The sequence below is a fragment of the Lactuca sativa genome, chromosome 7, assembly GCF_002870075.4.
Source record: "Lactuca sativa cultivar Salinas chromosome 7, Lsat_Salinas_v11, whole genome shotgun sequence".
In the NCBI taxonomy this organism is placed as follows: Eukaryota; Viridiplantae; Streptophyta; class Magnoliopsida; order Asterales; family Asteraceae; genus Lactuca; species Lactuca sativa.
This window is the reverse complement of record NC_056629.2, coordinates 2,431,435-2,453,145: the sequence shown is the minus strand read 5'-3', so window position 1 is coordinate 2,453,145 and position 21,711 is coordinate 2,431,435. Positions and strand designations below refer to the sequence as shown.

Below are 21,711 nucleotides of genomic sequence, written 5' to 3'. Positions count from 1 at the left end.
AGTTCGGTTCAAAAAAATTCGGGGGAGGAAACGAATTTAAATGGTGCGAGAAGTGCAAGAAGAAGCACTCGGGAAAATGTGGCGATGAAGTAACCAGCTACAAGTGTGGGAAAACAGGGCACTATGCCAATGAGTGCACCACCAACAAGAAGGTGTGCTACGAGTGTCGTGAAGAAGGGCATATTGCTAAGGATTGCCCAAGGAAGAAAGATGCGGGAAGGCCCAACATTCCACCAAAGCCAAAGGCGAGAGCCTTTCAGATGACGCTCGAGGCTGCGAAGGAGGCAGCAGACGTCGCTTCAGGTACCTTTCTTGTAAATGGTTTGCCTGCAAATATACTATTTGATTCCGGAGCCAATTACTCCTTTGTGTCGCATAAATTTGGTGGAAGATTAGCATTGCCTGTAGAAAAACTAGATAATGCTCTGATTGTAGAAGTTGCCAGTGGCAAACTCGTACCTGTTAGTAATCGTATTAGGAACATCGTCATTGACCTAAACGGAAACGAATTCCATGAGGAACTATTACCCATAGAGTTAAACGGTTTCGACATCGTTTTGGGTATGGATTGGCTTAGCGCCAACGATGCCGAGATATTATGCCAAAAGAAGATAGTTAGGATAAACCCACCCGGAAAGGAATCATTTATGGTGTACGGGGACAAATGCAGAGTAACTTCTGGAATCATCTCCCTGATGAAAGCCAGGAAATGTTTGTCCAAAGGATGTGCATCATACTTGGCATTCGTAATCGATGCTAAGAAAGAAAAGAAAGAGGTGCAGAATATACCGGTTGTGTGCGATTATCCGGAAGTCTTTCCCGAAGATCTTCCCGGATTACCACCTGATAGACAAGTGGAGTTTCGTATAGACTTGTTACCAGGAACAACACCGATAGCAAAGCCACCTTACCGATTAGCACCGACGGAGATGAAGGAGCTCATGACACAACTTCAGGAGTTGTTGGACAGCGGATTCATTCGACCTAGTTCATCACCCTGGGGAGCTCCGGTGTTATTCGTGAAGAAGAAGGACGGAAGCATGAGGATGTGCATAGACTAACGAGAGCTGAATAAGGCAACGGTGAAGAACAAGTATCCATTGCCGAGGATTGATGACCTATTCGATCAGCTGCAAGGTTCGAGCTACTTCTCAAAGATCGATCTTAGGTCAGGATATCATCAGCTGAAGGTGAGAGAGCAGGATATTGAGAAGACTGCATTCAGAACAAGATATGGACACTACGAGTTCTTGGTTATGTCATTCGGACTAACCAATGCTCCCGCAGCATTCATGGATTTGATGAATAGGGTCTGTAAACCATTCCTCGATAAATCTGTGATAGTGTTCATCGACGACATTCTTATTTACTCGAAAAGCCAGGAGGAGCATGGCAAGCATCTACGAGAAGTGTTGGAGGTGTTAAAGAAGGAGAAGCTTTTTGCGAAGTTCTCCAAATGCGACTTCTGGATACGGGAAGTCCAATTCTTGGGTCATGTTGTTAACCAAGAAGGAATAATGGTTGACCCCGCCAAGATCGAGGCTGTAATGAAGTGGGAACGTCCGAAGAGTCCCACGGAGGTTCGAAGCTTTCTAGGATTAGCCGGATATTACCGACGATTTATCCAAGGCTTTTCTTCGATAGCTGCTCCATTAACAGCTTTGACCCATAAAGGAGCTACGTATACATGGAGTGAGAAACACGATGAGGCGTTCGAGAAGCTAAAGAAGAAGTTATGTGAAGCACCGATACTTTCTCTACCCGATGGAGTTGAAGATTTCGCGGTTTATAGTGATGCATCTGGAGTCGGGTTGGGTTGTGTTCTGACCCAAAGAGAAAAGGTGATAGCATACGCATCTCGACAATTGAAAGAGCACGAAAATAACTACCCCACTCATGATCTGGAGTTGGCAGCGGTAGTATTTGCCTTAAAGATATGGAGGCATTACCTCTATGGCACGAAGTGTAAGCTCTTCACTGATCATAAGAGTCTCCAGTATCTCTTTAATCAGAAGGAGTTGAACATGAGGCAACGACGCTGGCTAGAGCTTCTCAAGGACTACGACTGTGAAATACTTTACCACCCAGGTAAAGCAAATATTGTTGCTGATGCTCTCAGTCGGAAAGTCAATCTTGAAAGAAAAAGGCCAAGAGCGTTAAGAATTGAAGTCGTCTCGACGATTGTGGAAAGTATCAGGAAAGCTCAAGAAGAAGCCTTAGAAAAGAATGACCGAAAGGAAGAACGTTTGGGAAAAACGTTAGTGTTCGGTACAAACAGTCGAGGACTAACGGTATTCCAAGATCGAATCTGGGTACCTAAGATGGGAGGAATAAGAGATCTTCTAATGGAAGAAGCACACAAGACCATGTACTCGATTCATCCCGGTAGCACTAAAATGTATAGGGACCTAAAACCCTACTACTGGTGGCCGACGATGAAGCTCGATGTTGCGAAGTATGTGGCCGAGTGCGTAACATGCGCGAGGGTTAAGGCACAACATCAGAAACCGTATGGGAGTTTAGAACCTTTACCTGTACCCATGGGTAAATGGGAAGACATCACCATGGATTTTGTGACTAAACTGCCCAGAACGAAGAACGGACACGACATGATTTGGGTAGTCGTGGATCGTTTCACCAAGAGTGCACACTTCATAGCCGCCAACGAGAAGTGGTCTATGGATAAGCTCGCAAACGCTTACGTGAAGGAAATTGTAAGACTTCACGGTGTCCCTCTTACGATTGTGTCAGATCGTGATAGTCGTTTCACGTCAAGGTTTTGGAGGAGTCTACAAGAGGAGTTGGGTACAAAGTTGTGTTTGAGTACTGCTTACCATCCGCAAACTGATGGTCAGAGCGAAAGAACGATTCAGACGCTGGAAGATATGTCGACCGTAAGACTAAGAAGTTACGACGCAAGATGGTCGACTTAGTGCTAGTCCGATGGAAACATTCGAATGGGCCGAATCTCACTTGGGAAACAGAGGATGACATGATGAGTCGCTATCCACATCTGTTTGCTGATGCATGATTCCGGGACGGAATCATCCTAAGGGGGAGAGAATTGTAACGCCCGGGTTTTCAGGGCTAAGCATTTTTGTCAATGTAATAGTCTAGGTCAACTATTGTAACTCTTTTTGAAGTAATAAATATAAAATATTTGAGTATTATGTGAATTATGTGTGTTTATGTGTTTATTATTTAATTATAAATGTATAATTAATAAAGAATAAAAATGAGCGTCAAAATTAAAGTGTGAGATAATCCTGATATATCTACATAAAGTTGTAGAATACGTCTCAAGGTTTCCGTACATATAAAGAATGTCGAAATCCGAGCTATAACGAAGAAGTTATGGCCCGTCGAAGTTTTACGGCAAAACCGGCACGACACCGGGAGACGTAAATAGTGAATTTACGATAGAAGACTTTTTAGCCTTATCAATCTAAACAAAAGTCGTAGAATATGTTAAACTAAGAACATCGATAAAAAGAACGCCCAAATCTGACTTCGTATGAAGAAGTTATGATTTTTCTAAGATTCGGCTTAGCAGTGTACGGCCTGAAACTCGAATTTTAGTTCGAGCGGTTTTTGGCTTACGCAACGTAAATGAGAGTTGAAGATCTCATTAATAGGAAATCAACGGTAAAAAGACAGACAAAAACAGAGTCCGTATGTAGAAGTTATTAATTTTACGCAGACGTTTAACAGTATAATCTCCTTGTACTGTTAAATTTAAGATCGATCGAGAATTGGCTGACGGTGTCAAAATGAAAGTTGTAGATCTTATTATTACCTACGCGTGGATATAAAGAACGTCAAAAACGGAGGTCGTATGTGAAAGTTACGGATTTTAGAAGTCGGAAGTGTGCTGTGCGAAAATGGGTAATGTGGCACAATCTTGGCCATTGCTTTCTCCCCAAGGCTTGCCACCAGATGGTGACATGTGGCACCAAGTTCAGCCACATTTCACCCTATAAATACCACCTCTCCCACCCTCATTTTCTTCACACCTTTCCCATTCTTTCTTCTCTTTACTCTCTCTCTCTCTCTCTAGAACCTCTCTCTAGCCCCGAAATCCCCCGAAAAGCCTAGGGAACCTCCCTAGCACGAGGCGGAAGCCCCGGAGTGCTCGAAGGCTCCGAGAAGAAGAGCTTTTCGGCTCGGGAACGCTGCTCCAAGCAAAGCCCGGTTTTCTATAAAACCCGCTGTAAGTGAGCTACGCCTACGCTATTTTTAATATAATTATAGTAACGTTATTAGGAACTTATAATAAATACTTGGGCTATTATTATGGGTTATATAAGTATTTTTTTGACGCTTATATAATAATAATAATAATAGCTAGACTATTAATTAGTCTCGACGAATAATAAACTAAACTCTAGTGGTAATAATACTAGGTTTCGTCGAAGAAAATTCTTTTTAAGAAGCGAAGTGCTGTCTGAGTTCGGAATCACCACCTTTTCAGGTGAGTGCATATTTACTTTCAACTTACACATAGATATGAAGTATTTAATATAAATTACGTGCTATTTGTGCATATTATCTGAATACTTGCTATCTATGCTGGATGAACGTTTTATACATGTTTTCAAAGATTTAAATTGTATATGTATTTTATATCTACAAAATGTGTTGGGTAAAACATGGGTAGATGTAATAGTTGCTGTGTGACAAAATAAAATAATGAGAGGCCTCGTTATAGATGTTATTGATGATCCAGTCATCTAGCGGAGTATAGATGACGACCACGGACTATTCTAGACAGTCCAGTGGAACACTAGCAGGCTCGCAACCTGTAGGTGTTTATTTGAACTGTGTGTTTATTTGAACTGTGTGCTCACCAGATGTACTCCATCCCCCACATGGTTGCCTATTAGGACATTTATTGCTGAGGAATCCCCTTAGTAGTAGTGTCCGTCCCGATGATGATCCTTAGGCTAGGTCCCTTATGATAGGTGTTTAGGGACGTAAAGTGAGGATAACGGGAACGGGTAATCAGGTTATTGTTGATTGATGAAATTAATAAACTATTTATTGTGGGTTGAAAACCCTATGTGCTCACCAGGCTCCCAAGCCTGACCCACTCAGTTTTATGTATTACAGGTAGTGGCGCTTGAGCATATATATGATGTTTGGACGAGGGATTACGGATATAGGCCTGTAGATATGAAATAATGTAGTAAGGCTTGTATTGTACTGTTTATGCTTTTGATCTGTACGAACATGACATCCCGAGTCTTTTAATGAAATACATTTCTATGGAAATGCTTTTGATAAATCTTTATCATATTATTGTTTTGGGACAAATTCCGCAACACTTTTATTTAAAATGTTACTCTGATTTTTAAACAAAGCATAAACAAACCGGTCTTTTCTGGCCGTGATTTTGGGGATGTCACATATAATTAGTTCAAAAGAAAGTATCATATGATGGATCATGACGTAAGCCTCATTGACTTAACTTACATGCTCATTGTTGCTGAATCAGAAATGATTTGGCAAGGCAATGGAGCATATTTGTTAGGAAAGTCAACCAACCATGCTTCAGAGGACGTTCTAGGAGAACCGACCTGCGTTTGCTGCCAAGTGAAAGGGCGTTGGATATAAGTCTTCCCTAAGAGCCTGAAGAGTCCAGAATATGGGAGAGTCAAAGAGTATGGTTGTGCTTCAGGTAAAATCCACTATCTAACTCCATTAAGTTCCTATTCGTTGATTCTTAATACATAATGTGATAAGATTGCATTTGAATGTTTTGCAGGATCAATGAAAAGAGAGGAAGATTGATGAAAGAGCAAGACGAGTCTAATCACAAAGAAATGGATCTCGATCGCATGGACTTGAAGATTAGATTTTAAGCTTAGAGAGTTATGATAGAGTTGTTAGGAATATTTGACTACATAGTTCTTCAGTTGATTTTGCATTGTAAGGACAAATGTTTTCCGCTGCTTTTATGAATAAAATAAATTTTGGTTTGACTCATTTATTTATTTCCTTGCAATGAAATCGTTATGAAAAATTGATGTTCGTATATTTCTACAACGAGTGGATGTGATTCTTAATTATGTTATTTGTGGAAATGTCGAGAATTTACCAAATTGGGAGAGCTTCTCATCACCCAAGTTTCAATTGGACAGAAACTTGGAATCATGCAACTTGGTTGCATGATGAATGAGAAATTTCATATTTGGAAATTAGACTAATTCGTTGACAAAGTGTCAAGTGAAGGACTAGGAGATCGAGTACACAAAGTTGTGTGTTGATCAAGTCCACCACAAGAGTAACAAAGATATTCGTCATGATTTACTAAAGGCTTAGTAAATATGATTATACTTATAAGATTAAGTGTAATTCTGAATTGATTCAAAGAGTTTAAATTAATAGCAGAACGAATAAGAAGAATCAAGTAGGCAGAAAGATAAAAGTTTCTCTATTCTAAGAAGAAGGGAGAGTACCTATTATTATGTTTTATGATAGGTCTTAGTGATTAAGAACCATATCTCAATTGATCCTCTAAATGAGTCTTAGTACAATTGTATGTATGAGAAGAGGAATCAAGAATTGAAGAAATTGTTAAATCAAAAGGTCAATCATACTTCGTTCCAATAACAAGTCTTGGTGTTAAGATTGTGACATTGAGTGACAAGTCTAAAGAAGGTTTATAACATTCATCGAATGTGGAAAGTTGTGATGTCTTGGACAAGACAAAGACCAACTAGGACCAATTTCATGAAGTGTTTTGATAAAAGCTACACTAACTCTTGAATATTTGTTTGTCAAGAAATGTTATTGACAAAAGAATCTTATATGTCAAGGAGTCAGTGGGAGTCTCAATTGACTTGAGTGTTGACACTATCTTGTTTCTGTGCCATTTCAATTGAGTTAATTATGCATGTTTGTTCTGTGAGTTCTCATTTGGATGCATAAAAGGCAAGCACCTTGATCAATGAAAAGTACATTGATAGGAAAGGGTGAGCTGCTTAACTACTTGGAAGACATGGTGGGCACTCGTGTTACCATAAGGCAAGAAATCAAGATTTAGAAGTTCGGTCCATATGAGTTTGGATTTGTCGGAAACTTTGGTTTTGACAAATTCGCATGGATAGGAACACATACACCATTAAAATCTAAGTGTCATAAGATTCTCTCCTTCATGAAAATGACTGTGAGGAAATGCTTTCACTAAAAGGAAGATTTTAAGAAGATAGTGATTGTGAAATTGTATTCTCGAATTCGATTATGGTTATGGTATCCCTTTCCATGATTCGAATTGTGAGATTTGGCAATTAGTCTGAATTGTTTAGACACACATATGAGCTATCTAAGGCAAAGGTGTATAAGTTTAAGAAGCCTTGATAAAAGATTATCAAAGCATTGTGTATTAGAAATATGAACTTAAAGAAATTCAATAGGCATTGTTTTTCTCAAAGTTAAGCTATTTCTGAATACATGTCAAAGCTAGTGGGAGCATAAGTGTTATGTTTATAATAATCATCGTGATATTGGGAGCATAAATGTTATGCTTATATGATTATTCAGGCAAGTATTGCAAGTTAGCAATATTAATTATAGAAAACAAGAGTCATACTTTGCAAAGTTGTAAGGGTTGAATAGTTGTTTTTCTATAATTAAGGGAGAGAATATTATGCTTCATTTCAAATCTAAAAGCTTAGGTTGTGGAATGTTAATAAATTTAATCAAGGATACATAGTGCGTTCTCAAATTTCGATTATGATTATGGAATCCCTCATCATAGTTCGAATTGTGAGAACGTGACACATAAAATATTATGGCAAAAGATTGATAAAATATTGTATCTTTATGTAAGAACATTATGCATCGTGTCCCATACGCTTCAGGTAAAGGATCGATTGCAAATGCTATAATATTTGACCATTCTAAAATTTTCCAAATGTCTAGCGCATTTAGAGGGAAAAAGGACAATAATCATTTTTGACTAAGATAATTAAACAACTATCAAAGGACGATCCAAAGCTCGCTGAGGATTGGTCGCTTGTGAGTAGTTGGAAGTATGATATTGGATGGACCATATCGACATTATTATGAATAGATAAGATTCTATTAAGAAAGATTTGTCATATGGAAAAATATGGAAATGTTTCCATATTGGGAGTTGGATATTGAGAATCTTTGTTAGAAACTTTTATGCAAAAGGATGTTCAAAGGAATGTACTTTGAGTAAGAGACATCATATCTATAGAATTGTTTCTTATAGAGATTGGCCAAGTCTTGATGATTTTTAGCTATGACTTTACGAAAGGATCATTGTATAAAATGTTAAAATCTACATATTCTATAAGTGGCAAGAATTTGATATTCTTTCACTTGTGATAAGAATTGGGAATTATGAAATGAGTATGATTGGAAATGTGTTCATTTGATCTATTTTACAAAGTAAGAACCATAGGTAAACATCGTGTGCATGCTAAGAGCATGAGACAAGTGTTGTAATGATTCAAGTAAGAAGTTGATTATCCGAAACAACAAATAATGACTAATCGATATGGTGATAAATAAAAGGGGTTTATTTATACTCAAGGGTTTGGGACCATATAGGATTAGTATTATTATTGTGTTTGACTTTGCATGTTTTGACTTCCTGAGCAATTTAATTGGTTTAGAACAGTCAAATTATTCGAACGGACCACAGTCATTCATATGTTGGAAGTAGGTATGAATGAAAACTGTCGTGAATTGGTGTGTGGATTGTCTAAAGTGTATTAGACATAAGCAAATGTTTGCTGCAACGTTCATGAGTGCTTATGAATATGATTTGACCATTGGATCAAACCCACGCTCACTTGGATCATGTAACGCCCGGGTTTCAGGGCTAAGCATTTTTGTCAATGTAATAGTCTAGGTCAACTCTTGTAACTCTTTTTGAAGTAATAAAGATGAAATATTTGAGTATTATGTGAATTATGTGTATTTATGTGCTTATAATTTAATTATAAATGTATAATTAATAAATAATAAAAATAAGCGTCAAAATTAAAGTATAAGATAATCCCGATATCTCTACATAAAGTTGTAGAATATGTCTCAAGGTTTCCGTACATATAAAGAATGCCGAAATCCAAGTTATAACGAAGAAGTTATGACCCGTCGAAGTTTTACGGTAAAACCGGCACGGCACCGGGAAGCGTAAATAGTGAATTTACGATAGAGCAAGATTTAGCCTTAGCGATCTAAACGAAAGTCATAGAATATGTTAAAATAAGAACATCGATAAAAAGAACGCCCAAATCTGACTTCGTATGAAGAAGTTATGATTTTTCGAAGTTTCGGAATAGCAGTGTACAGCCCGAAATTCGAATATTAGATCGAGCGGTTTTTAGCCGACACGACCTGAACAAGAATCAAAGATCTCGTTAAGGGTAGCGTAACGAGAAAAAGATGGGTGAAAACGGATGTCGGATGAAGAAGTTATGAGGATTTAACGGACCAATCGTGTCCCGGCCCGTTAATAATATAAAATTTAAAATCGAGCCAAAATTAGCCAACGGAGTCCAAACGAAAGTTGTAGAGTACGTTCCCACCTTCGCGTGTATATAAAGAACGTCGAAAACGGAGGTCGTACGCGAAAGTTACGAATTTTTAAAGTTGAAGTATGAAAATGCGAAGTCTGTTGCGAGGCTGATGACGTGGCTGCATCTGGGCCGCCCATCGCTGATGAAGGAACGCGCTTCGGATGATGACACCTGCCCTCGCTGTACGCTCCGCGTCCGAAGCCAGTACGCCCCGCGTACCCTCGCCCTTATCTCTTCCGGAGTGCAAGCCAGCTGGACCGAGGTGGCGCCCTTATCCGATGACTACGCCCCGCGTAGGTCCGAGGTACGCCCAGCGTACCGAGGCCTCGCAGGACTATAAAAGGAGGCCGAGACTTCATCATTTTTCACACCTTTTTCACTTCTCTCTCTAACTTCTTTCTCTCTCTACAACCCCAAAACACCTCTAAACCCTAGTTAAGCCCCTTAGCACCCTAGGGAAGCCCCGAGGCTCCCGGAGTCCCGAGAAAAAGGAGTTTTTCGGTTTCGAAACGTTGCTCCAATCAAGTCCCGGTTCTCGATAAAATTCGCTGTAAGTGTGCTACGCTTACGCAATTTTTAATATAGCTTTCAAATAATTATAGGAATGTTATTAGGTCCTTAAAATAATTATTTGGGCTATTATTATGAGTTATATCGAGTATTATTAACGCTTAATAATACTCGGACTAATTAATTTGTCGCGGTTATCGTTAAACTAAACCCTAGTGGTATTGATACTAGGTTTTATCGAAGGAATATCGTTTTGAGAGTATCGAAGCGCTGTCCGAGTGCTGAGTCACCACCTAATCAGGTGAGTGCATAGTTACTTTCAGCTTACACATAGATATGAAGTATTTTATACAAATTACGTGCTATGTGTGCATATTATCTGAATACTTGCTATCTATGCTGGATGAACATTGTTATACATGTTTTCAATGATTTAAACTGTATATGTATTTTATATCTACGAAAATGTTGGGGTAAAACATGGGTAGATGTAATAGCTGATGTGTGATAAAATGATGAGAGGCCTCGATGTTGATGTTGTTGTTTCTGTCATCTAGCGGAGTATGGATGACGACCACGGACTCTTCTAGACAGTCCAGTGGAACACTAGCAGGCTCGCAACCTGTAGGTGTTTGTGAACGATGTGTTCACCGGTGTACTCCATCCCCCACATGGTTGCCTTTAGGACATTTATTGCTGAGGAATCCCCTTAGCAGTAGTGTTCGTCCCGATGATGATCCTTAGGCTAGGTCCCTTATGATAGGTGTTTAGGGACGTAAAGTGAGGATAACGGGAACGAGTAATCGGGTTATTGTTGATTGATGAAATTAATAAACTTATTTATTGTGGGTTGAAAACCCTATGTGCTCACCAGGCTCCCAAGCCTGACCCACTCAGTTTTATGTATTACAGGTAGTGGCGCATGAGCATAGATGTGATGTTTTGGACGAGGGATTACGGATATAGGCCTGTAGATATGAAATAATGTAGTAAGGCTTATATTGTACTGTTTATGTTTTTGATCTGTACGAACATGACATCCCAAGTCTTTTAATGAAATACATTTCTATGGAAATGCTTTTGATAAATCTTTATCATATCTTGTTTTGGGACAAATTCCGCAACACTTTCATTTAAAATGTAACTCTGATTTTTAAACAAAGCATAAACAAACCGGTCTTTTCTGGCCGTGATTTTGGGGATGTCACAGTTGGTATCAGAGCATTAGTTTAAGCGAACTAGGAATTTGTAGGATTTCTAGACTTAAACTTAGAATGCTAAGCAATGATTGTGAGGTGTGAGCACTAGCTTATTTTAGGAATTGTGCCTAAAATGCTTTTATGTGCTAAATGCTTTGTGCATAATATGCTGTTAATTGTTCGGATCTATGGTCTGTTGCTGACCGGATCTGGAAACCTTATGTGTTTAGGATTCTAAACGTACGACTACAATATTAGAACTAGCATGTAAACGTTTCGGAGTGATAAGGACGATTTAAAACGTCTATCCTAAATAAAGATCTAAATTCACCTTATTCGGTGTATAGATCAAGATGGCAAGGACTCGTAGCGGAAACGTGAACGCGAATGGAGATAGGAACCAACCCCCAGTGGTTCAACAAATACCTGTTGTAGAAGAAGTTGCACCTGAGCCAGTCATGATGGCCGGAGTGCAAGCGATGATCCAGGCTATGTTGGATCGTCAAATGGAGGAAACTAGACGTTTTCTCCAGCAAAATCGAGAGGAAGGCACTATTCAAATCGAACAGCCCGAGTTGAACGAAGGGCAGACTGAGGAAGGAGACTACAGTGGAACTATTGGTCAAGTCAACCAACCAATAGTTCAAGAATATAACCAAGATGACGGATTCGAGAGAAATGGATGCAAGTACAAGGATTTTCAGACTTGCAAGCCATCGACTTTCACGGGAAAGGAAGATCCAATCGGAGTCATGGATTGGATCTCGGAGATGGAGTTAGCTTTCATGACATGCGGTTGCAGAGGGAAACTACAGACCACGTTTGCAGTGCGTCAGTTTCGAGGAGGCGCTGTACGTTGGTGGAATACTTTGGGGAAGACTTTAAGCCCCAACAAACCCCTGGAACTGGCATGGGCAGAATTTCTGGTACAATTCAAACGAAAGTATTGCTCAGCTCAAAACCTGCTCGAGCTAGAGAACCAGTTTCTAACCCTAAAGAAGGGGAGCATGTCAATCGATGAATACACGAACAACTTCACAGAAAAGATGGAATTTGCCTTGCGTCTTGTTCCGGACGAGCTGACAAAAATTGATAAGTACGCAAAAGGATTACCATGGGAGTACGCGGTGCCAGTGCGTCAGGCACCTACCTTGGAGGCAGCTATCTGGGCTGCCAAGTCTGTGGAGGATATGATTAAGGGAAGAGCTACCAGCAAAGTCGAGGTTGGCGAGAAAAGGAAATTTGACGGATCCTCAAGGTCCGGTAAGAAGGGTAGATTCTCGAAGTTTGGTTCGAGAGGAGGAGGATCAGAAGCGAAGTGGTGTGACAAGTGCAAGAAAAAGCACTCTGGGAAGTGTGACGGAGGGGTCACTTGTTACAAATGCGGAAAGCCTGGGCACTATGCCAATGAATGCACGTTCACTAAGAAGGTCTGTTATGAGTGCAACGAGGAGGGGCACATTTCAAGGGATTGCCCGAAGAAGAAGGAGACGGGAAGACCCAACATACCACCGAAGCCGAAGGCAAGAGCCTTCCAGATGACGCTCGAGGCTGCAAAGGAGGCAGCAGACGTCGCTTCAGGTACCTTTCTTGTAAATGGTTTGCCTACAAATATACTATTTGATTCCGGAGCCAACTACTCCTTTGTGTCGCATAAATTTGGTGGGAAATTAGCATTGCCTGTAGAAAAACTAGATAATACCCTGATTGTAGAAGTTGCCAGTGGCAAATTCGTACCTGTTAGTAATCATATTAGGAACATCGTCATTGACCTAAACGGAAACGAATTCCACGAAGAGCTATTACCCATAGAGTTAAACGGTTTCGATATCGTTTTGGGTATGGATTGGCTTAGCGCTAACGATGCTGAGATTCAATGCCGAAAGAAGATAGTAAAGGTAAACCCACCCGGAAAAGAATCATTTATGGTGTATGGGGACAAACACAGAGTGAATTCTGGAATCATCTCCCTGATGAAAGCCAGGAAATGTTTGTCCAAAGGATGTGCATCATACTTGGCATTCGTAATCGATGCCAAGAAGGAGAAGAAAGAGGTGCAGAATATACCGGTTGTGTGTGATTATCTGGAAGTCTTTCCCGAAGATCTTCCCGGATTACCACCTGATAGGCAAGTGGAGTTTCGTATAGACTTGTTACCAGGAACAACACTGATAGCAAAGGCACCTTACCGATTATCACCGACGGAGATGAAGGAGCTCATGACGCAACTTCAGGAGCTGTTGGACAACGGTTTTATTCGACCTAGTTCATCACCCTGGGGAGCTCCGGTGTTATTCGTCAAGAAGAAGGACGGAAGCATGAGGATGTGCATAGACTACCGAGAGCTGAATAAGGCAACGGTGAAGAACAAGTATCCATTGCCGAGGATTGATGACCTATTCGATCAGCTGCAAGGTTCGAGCTACTTCTCAAAGATCGATCTTAGGTCAGGATATCATCAGTTGAAGGTGAGGGAGCAGGATATTGAAAAGACTGCATTCAGAACAAGATATAGACACTACGAGTTCTTGGTTATGTCATTCGGACTAACCAATGCTCCCGCAGCATTCATGGATTTGATGAATAGGGTTTGTAAACCATTCCTCGATAAATCTGTGATAGTGTTCATCGACGACATTCTCATCTACTCGAAAAGCCAAGAGGAGCATGGCAAGCATCTACGGGAAGTATTAGAAGTGTTGAAGAAGGAGAAGCTTTTTGCAAAGTTCTCCAAATGCGACTTTTGGATATGGGAAGTCCAATTCTTGGGTCATGTTGTTAACCAGGAGGGAATAATGGTTGACCCCGCAAAGATCGAGGCTGTAATGAAGTGGGAACGTCCAAAGAGTCCCACGGAGATTCGAAGCTTTCTAGGATTAGCCGGATATTATCAACGATTTATCCAAGGCTTTTCTTCGATAGCTGCTCCATTAACAGCTTTGACTCATAAAGGAGCCACATATACATGGAGTGAGAAACACGAAGAGGCGTTCGAGAAGCTAAAGAAGAAGTTATGCGAAGCACCGATACTTTCTCTACCCGATGGAGTTGAAGACTTCGCAGTTTACAGTGATGCATCTGGAGTCGGGTTGGGTTGTGTTCTGACCCAAAGAGAAAAGGTGATAGCATACGCATCTCGACAATTGAAAGAGCACGAAAAGAACTACCCCACTCATGATCTGGAGTTGGCAGCGGTAGTTTTTGCCTTAAAGATATGGAGGCATTACCTCTACGGCACGAAGTGCAAGCTCTTCACTGATCATAAGAGTCTCCAGTATCTCTTTAATCAGAAGGATTTGAACATGAGGCAACGACGCTGGCTAGAACTTCTCAAGGACTACGACTGTGAGATACTTTACCACCCAGGTAAAGCAAATATTGTTGCTGATGCTCTCAGTCGGAAAGTCAATCTGGAAAGGAAAAGGCCAAGAGCGTTAAGATATGAAGTCGTTTCAACGATTGTCGAAAGTATCAGGAAAGCTCAAGAAGAAGCTTTAGAGAAAAATGACCGAAAGGAAGAACGTTTGGGAAGAACGTTAGTGTTCGGTACAAACAGTCAAGGACTGAAGGTATTCCAAGATCGAATTTGGGTACCTAAGACGGGAGGAATAAGAGATCTTCTGATGGAAGAGGCACACAAGACCATGTACTCGATTCATCCCGGTAGCACTAAAATGTATAGGGACCTAAAACCCTACTACTGGTGGCCGACGATGAAGCTCGATGTTGCGAAGTATGTGGCCGAGTGCGTAACATGTGCGAGGGTTAAGGCACAACATCAGAAACCGTATGGGAGTTTAGAACCTTTACCTGTACCCATGGGTAAATGGGAAGACATCACCATGGATTTTGTGACTAAACTGCCCAGGACGAAGAACGGTCACGACATGATTTGGGTAGTCGTGGATCGTTTCACCAAGAGCGCACACTTCATAGCAGCCAACGAGAAGTGGTCTATGGATAAGCTCGCAAATGCTTACGTGAAGGAAATTGTAAGACTTCACGGTGTTCCTCTTACGATTGTATCACATCGTGATAGTCGTTTCACGTCAAGGTTTTGGAGGAGTCTACAAGAGGAGTTGGGTACAAAGTTATGTTTGAGTACTGCTTACCATCCACAAACTGATGGCCAAAGCGAAAGAACGATTCAGACACTAGAAGATATGCTGAGAGCATGTACCCTCGAATTCCAAGGAAATTGGGACGAGCACTTACCTCTGGTAGAATTTTCCTACAACAATAGTTTTCACTCGAGCGTCAAGATGGCACCTTACCAAGCCTTGTATGGACAAAAGTGTCGTACGCCGTCTTGTTGGCTTGAAGCCGGAGAGAAGCAGTTTATGGGCCCCGAGATAGTCCATGAGACTGCCGAGAAGTTGAAGGTGATTAGGGAAAGAATGTTAGCAGCTCAGGATCGTCAGAAGAGCTATGCTGACAAGAAAAGACGACCGATAACCTTCGAGGTTGGGGATTCCGTTCTGCTTAAAGTCTCACCATGGAAGGGACTTATACGATTTGGGAAACGAGGAAAGTTGAGTCCAAGGTTTATTGGACCGTTCAAAGTTCTTCAGAAGATTGGGAACCAAGCTTACAAGCTGGAATTGCCCGAAGAACTCAATGGTATTCATAACACTTTCCATGTGTGTTATTTGAGGAAATTCACGGGAGATGTTCCCGACATAATTCCAATCTCAGAGTTAAGGATGGATGAGAATAAAAGGCTGATCGAAGAGCCTGAGGCAATTGTCGACCGTAAGACTAAGAAGTTACGACGCAAGATGGTCGACTTGGTGCTAGTCCGATGGAAACATTCGAATGGGCCGAATCTCACTTGGGAAACAGAGGATGACATGATGAGTCGCTATCCACATCTGTTTGCTGATGCATGATTCCGGGACGGAATCATCCTAAGGGGGAGAGAATTGTAACGCCCGGGTTTCAGGGCTAAGCATTTTTGTCAATGTAATAGTCTAGGTCAACTCTTGTAACTCTTTTTGAAGTAATAAAGATGAAATATTTGAGTATTATGTGAATTATGTGTATTTATGTGCTTATAATTTAATTATAAATGTATAATTAATAAATAATAAAAATAAGCGTCAAAATTAAAGTATAAGATAATCCCGATATCTCTACATAAAGTTGTAGAATATGTCTCAAGGTTTCCGTACATATAAAGAATGCCGAAATCCGAGTTATAACGAAGAAGTTATGACCCGTCGAAGTTTTACGGTAAAACCGGCACAGCACCGGGAAGCGTAAATAGTGAATTTACGATAGAGCAAGATTTAGCCTTAGCGATCTAAACGAAAGTCATAGAATATGTTAAAATAAGAACATCGATAAAAAGAACGCCCAAATCTGACTTCGTATGAAGAAGTTATGATTTTTCGAAGTTTCGGAATAGCAGTGTACAGCCCGAAATTCGAATATTAGATCGAGCGGTTTTTAACCGACACGACCTGAACAAGAATCAAAGATCTCGTTAAGGGTAGCGTAACGAGAAAAAGATGGGTGAAAACGGATGTCGGATGAAGAAGTTATGAGGATTTAACGGACCAATCGTGTCCCGGCCCGTTAATAATATAAAATTTAAAATCGAGCCAAAATTAGCCAACGGAGTCCAAACGAAAGTTGTAGAGTACGTTCCCACCTTCGCGTGTATATAAAGAACGTCGAAAACGGAGGTCGTACGCGAAAGTTACGAATTTTTAAAGTTGAAGTATGAAAATGCGAAGTCTGTTGCGAGGCTGATGACGTGGCTGCATCTGGGCCGCCCATCGCTGATGAAGGAACGCGCTTCGGATGATGACACCTGCCCTCGCTGTACGCTCCGCGTCCGAAGCCAGTACGCCCCGCGTACCCTCGCCCTTATCTCTTCCGGAGTGCAAGCCAGCTGGACCGAGGTGGCGCCCTTATCCGATGACTACGCCCCGCGTAGGTCCGAGGTACGCCCAGCGTACCGAGGCCTCGCAGGACTATAAAAGGAGGCCGAGACTTCATCATTTTTCACACCTTTTTCACTTCTCTCTCTAACTTCTTTCTCTCTCTACAACCCCAAAACACCTCTAAACCCTAGTTAAGCCCCTTAGCACCCTAGGGAAGCCATGAGGCTCCCGGAGTCCCGAGAAAAAGGAGTTTTTCGGTTTCGAAACGTTGCTCCAATCAAGTCCCGGTTCTCGATAAAATTCGCTGTAAGTGTGCTACGCTTACGCAATTTTTAATATAGCTTTCAAATAATTATAGGAATGTTATTAGGTCCTTAAAATAATTATTTGGGCTATTATTATGAGTTATATCGAGTATTATTAACGCTTAATAATACTCGGACTAATTAATTTGTCGCGGTTATCGTTAAACTAAACCCTAGTGGTGTTGATACTAGGTTTTATCGAAGGAATATCGTTTTGAGAGTATCGAAGCGCTGTCCGAGTGCTGAGTCACCACCTAATCAGGTGAGTGCATAGTTACTTTCAGCTTACACATAGATATGAAGTATTTTATACAAATTACGTGCTATGTGTGCATATTATCTGAATACTTGCTATCTATGCTGGATGAACATTGTTATACATGTTTTCAATGATTTAAACTGTATATGTATTTTATATCTACGAAAATGTTGGGGTAAAACATGGGTAGATGTAATAGCTGATGTGTGATAAAATGATGAGAGGCCTCGATGTTGATGTTGTTGTTTCTGTCATCTAGCGGAGTATGGATGACGACCACGGACTCTTCTAGACAGTCCAGTGGAACACTAGCAGGCTCGCAACCTGTAGGTGTTTGTGAACGATGTGTTCACCGGTGTACTCCATCCCCCACATGGTTGCCTTTAGGACATTTATTGCTGAGGAATCCCCTTAGCAGTAGTGTCCGTCCCGATGATGATCCTTAGGCTAGGTCCCTTATGATAGGTGTTTAGGGACGTAAAGTGAGGATAACGGGAACGAGTAATCGGGTTATTGTTGATTGATGAAATTAATAAACTTATTTATTGTGGGTTGAAAACCCTATGTGCTCACCAGGCTCCCAAGCCTGACCCACTCAGTTTTATGTATTACAGGTAGTGGCGCATGAGCATAGATGTGATGTTTTGGACGAGGGATTACGGATATAGGCCTGTAGATATGAAATAATGTAGTAAGGCTTATATTGTACTGTTTATGCTTTTGATCTGTACGAACATGACATCCCAAGTCTTTTAATGAAATACATTTCTATGGAAATGCTTTTGATAAATCTTTATCATATCTTGTTTTGGGACAAATTCCGCAACACTTTCATTTAAAATGTAACTCTGATTTTTAAACAAAGCATAAACAAACCGGTCTTTTCTGGCCGTGATTTTGGGGATGTCACAGATCACTTCATGAATTGTATCACGAGTGATTGGTGAGACGATAACATCTTATATTCTTGAAACCGAGATGTGTGAGTTGTATCTTGCGAGTCGATTGCATATTGATAATATGTAAACGCACCAGTAACTTGGTGTTATAAAACATATTGTTGTGTGTAATTTGGTAAGTGAGTGCAAGCAAGCATTGAATCAAAGTTTATCCGTTCCTTTTATCCAAAGTAGGATAAAAGCGATATCTTTGGGCCTCTCGGTGATTTAGTGATGGCACCTAAGCGCTTGGCCAAGCCGGGACTAAATTGATGTGTTCAATTGTAGTCTGTTGTCAGTTGTCATAAATCGGAGATAGAGAAATAGTATAGAGATAATGATTAAGTTCATGTCTCATATCTATATGATATTTAGAATGGAGGAATGTATGATCCCTTATCTAAAGGACACGCGTATCTGATAAGATCAGAGTTGACAGCGGCTTTTGAAAGCTACGATTGCAGGTCAGGATCTGAAGTCTTGCGCATAATAGTTATTAGACTTATCCAAGTGGGAGACTGTTGGATTAGTGTCTAAGTCCATAACTATTTTGGTATGTACTTGACCCGATGGTGCATGGTCCTTTTGGGTTGCCTTCACCAAAGCAACTTGATAGGATGAATTATGGAGAGAAAGGATTAATTATGATTTATTAATATATTATGAGAATAATATATTAAAGGAGAAATCATATTGTTTAATTAATATTGGTCAAGAATTAATTGATAATTAATTTTGTGACTAAAAGAGATTAATTAAACTTAAGGGACTGGAATTGTAATTATAAGATAATTGCAATTGGGCTATGGATTACCTTATAATATAAGGTTGGACGAATTCTATGGGGAAACCCATTAGAAATCTTCCAAGGCTTATTAGAGAAGGGTCCATGGGCTGCTTAGGGCTTAAGCAGTCAGTTTAGGGTTTCCTAGTTCAAAACCCTAATAGCCTACATGTATATAAAGTGCCCTTAAGCCCCAAAAACGTGGGGAAGACTCCTTCTAGGGTTTGTACACATTTTGGGCAGCCTCCTCTCTCCTTGTTCTTCATCCTCTTGCTCTTGGTGTTTGTGAACCATTAGAGGAGTGACATTTGTGACTCTAAGCTTTCTAAAGTCATTACAAGGAGATTTGGGATTGTTATTGCTACATAACAATCAAGGTAATATCTTAAACCCTATTTTATGTTAATATGATTAATTATATGCTAGATCTAGGGTTTAAAGTCTTGGATGAATTGCATGTACAATAGAGAAACCTAGATCCAAGCATTAGGGTTTGCATGAGCACATATGATGTTCTTATGGCTAAAACCCATCAAAGGTTGATTTAGCTGTAATAGTAGCTTTAGATGAATAACAATTGTTTTCATTTCTTCAAGGTACAGTTTTCTTTGTAACCTTGTTATTGTGTTATATTATATAGATAATATAATATAATGTTGATCTGTAAAAATGAAATTACAGACAAGTATGAGGCTGTGAATGCAAAGTGGACAAGTGAACGCTGTGCTATCTGTAGATGGGATGAGGACTATGATGTGAACAAATTTATTATATGCAACAAGTGTGCAATAGATGTCCATCAAGAATGCTATGGGGTGAGAGACATCCATGATTTCACATCTTGGGGTTGTAGAGCATTTGAAACGCCTCAAGTTGAAAGAGATTGTTGTCTCTGCCCTATTAAAGGTACTTTTGCAATTGTTGGGTTGAGGTGTTTGTAAATGTTATATAATATAATATAATATAATATAATATGTTGTTATGCAGGTGGTGCTTTGAAGCCAACTGATATAGAGTTTTTGGGTTCATGTGATTTGTGCATGGTTCCGGCCCGAGGTTTCTTTTGCAAGTGATGAAAAAATGGAGCCTACAACTGGTCTCCTTCGGATTCCACTTGAATCTTTTTTCAAGGTAGTAGGATTAGGCATTAGGAATAACTTTACTCTACAAAATATCTCATCATCATCATTATCATCTAATTCTTGTCTTGGTGAAATAACTTTATATAGGCATGTGTTATTTGCAAACTGGTCCATGGTTCTTGTATACAATGTTGCAAGTGTGCTACTTATTTTCATGCCATGTGTGCTTTAAGGGCTGGCTACTGTGTAGAGGTAAGCTCAAGTAATAATAATAAATCTGTTTACTTACTTATTCTATAAAATACGTATCTCATTTGTTTGTTTGTATTTAGCGGCACTCATCAGAGAAGGGTGGCATATATAACACCAAATGGACTTCATACTGTGTTGTCCATAGGTAAGGCTAGATTTCCTTTTCTTTATGATTGTCCTTTTGGTATTTTAGTGAGATGTTGTTTATGTAGAACCCCAACAGACATTGGCATTGTAATCAGGACATCTTCTGAGGTTTTTTGTGCAAAGAGGTTGCATCAGAAAGAGAAAGAGTTTTAGGGGTTCAAGGTTTCTGTTGTGTACCATAATGGAACTCTTTGTCTCTTATTCATCAACCGCAGAAGAGAATGATGAAGATGAACCAGAACCACTCTCTGTTGCCAGGTGTCGCATTTACAAAAGATCAAGCACAAGGTCAAGGTAGGCCCCAATCCATAAAGACTTGTTATATATAATAATATTTTTGTGTTTAATATTCACTCACTTGTTAGCTATTTTTTTTTTCAGAATGGTGTAAAGGAGGCAATATTCCATCGGTTAATGAGGCCAATCCAACATTCAGTAGATGAAATAGATGGCTTAACCTCAAACACAATAATTAATTAATTAATTTCTATCTGCATTGGGTGGGACATGGAATGATCAAGCAAAACTTGTTTTGTTGTTATCTTGGCAGTAAGTCGAAGATTTGAATAACTTCTCTACATTCAAGGAAAGACTTGACTGTTTGTAGGTATGGACAATATTACTTGTCTTTCTACCATTGTAATCGATGTGATGTGTTTTGTTCTTATTATTAACTATTAACTCTTTTATTAAAATCCAAAGGACAGAAAAGCAGCATGTCTGTTTTGGTAAATCTGGAATACATGGATGGGGCCTCTTTGCATGACGCAAAATTCAAGAAGGAGAAATGGTA

The 21,711-nt window shown here is 40.0% G+C and overlaps 1 pseudogene; it reads left to right on the top strand.

The window, feature by feature from the left end:
* Positions 1-21,711, top strand: part of LOC111894568 (histone-lysine N-methyltransferase ATX4-like) — a 29,650-nt pseudogene that overhangs the window by 7,248 nt on the left and 691 nt on the right.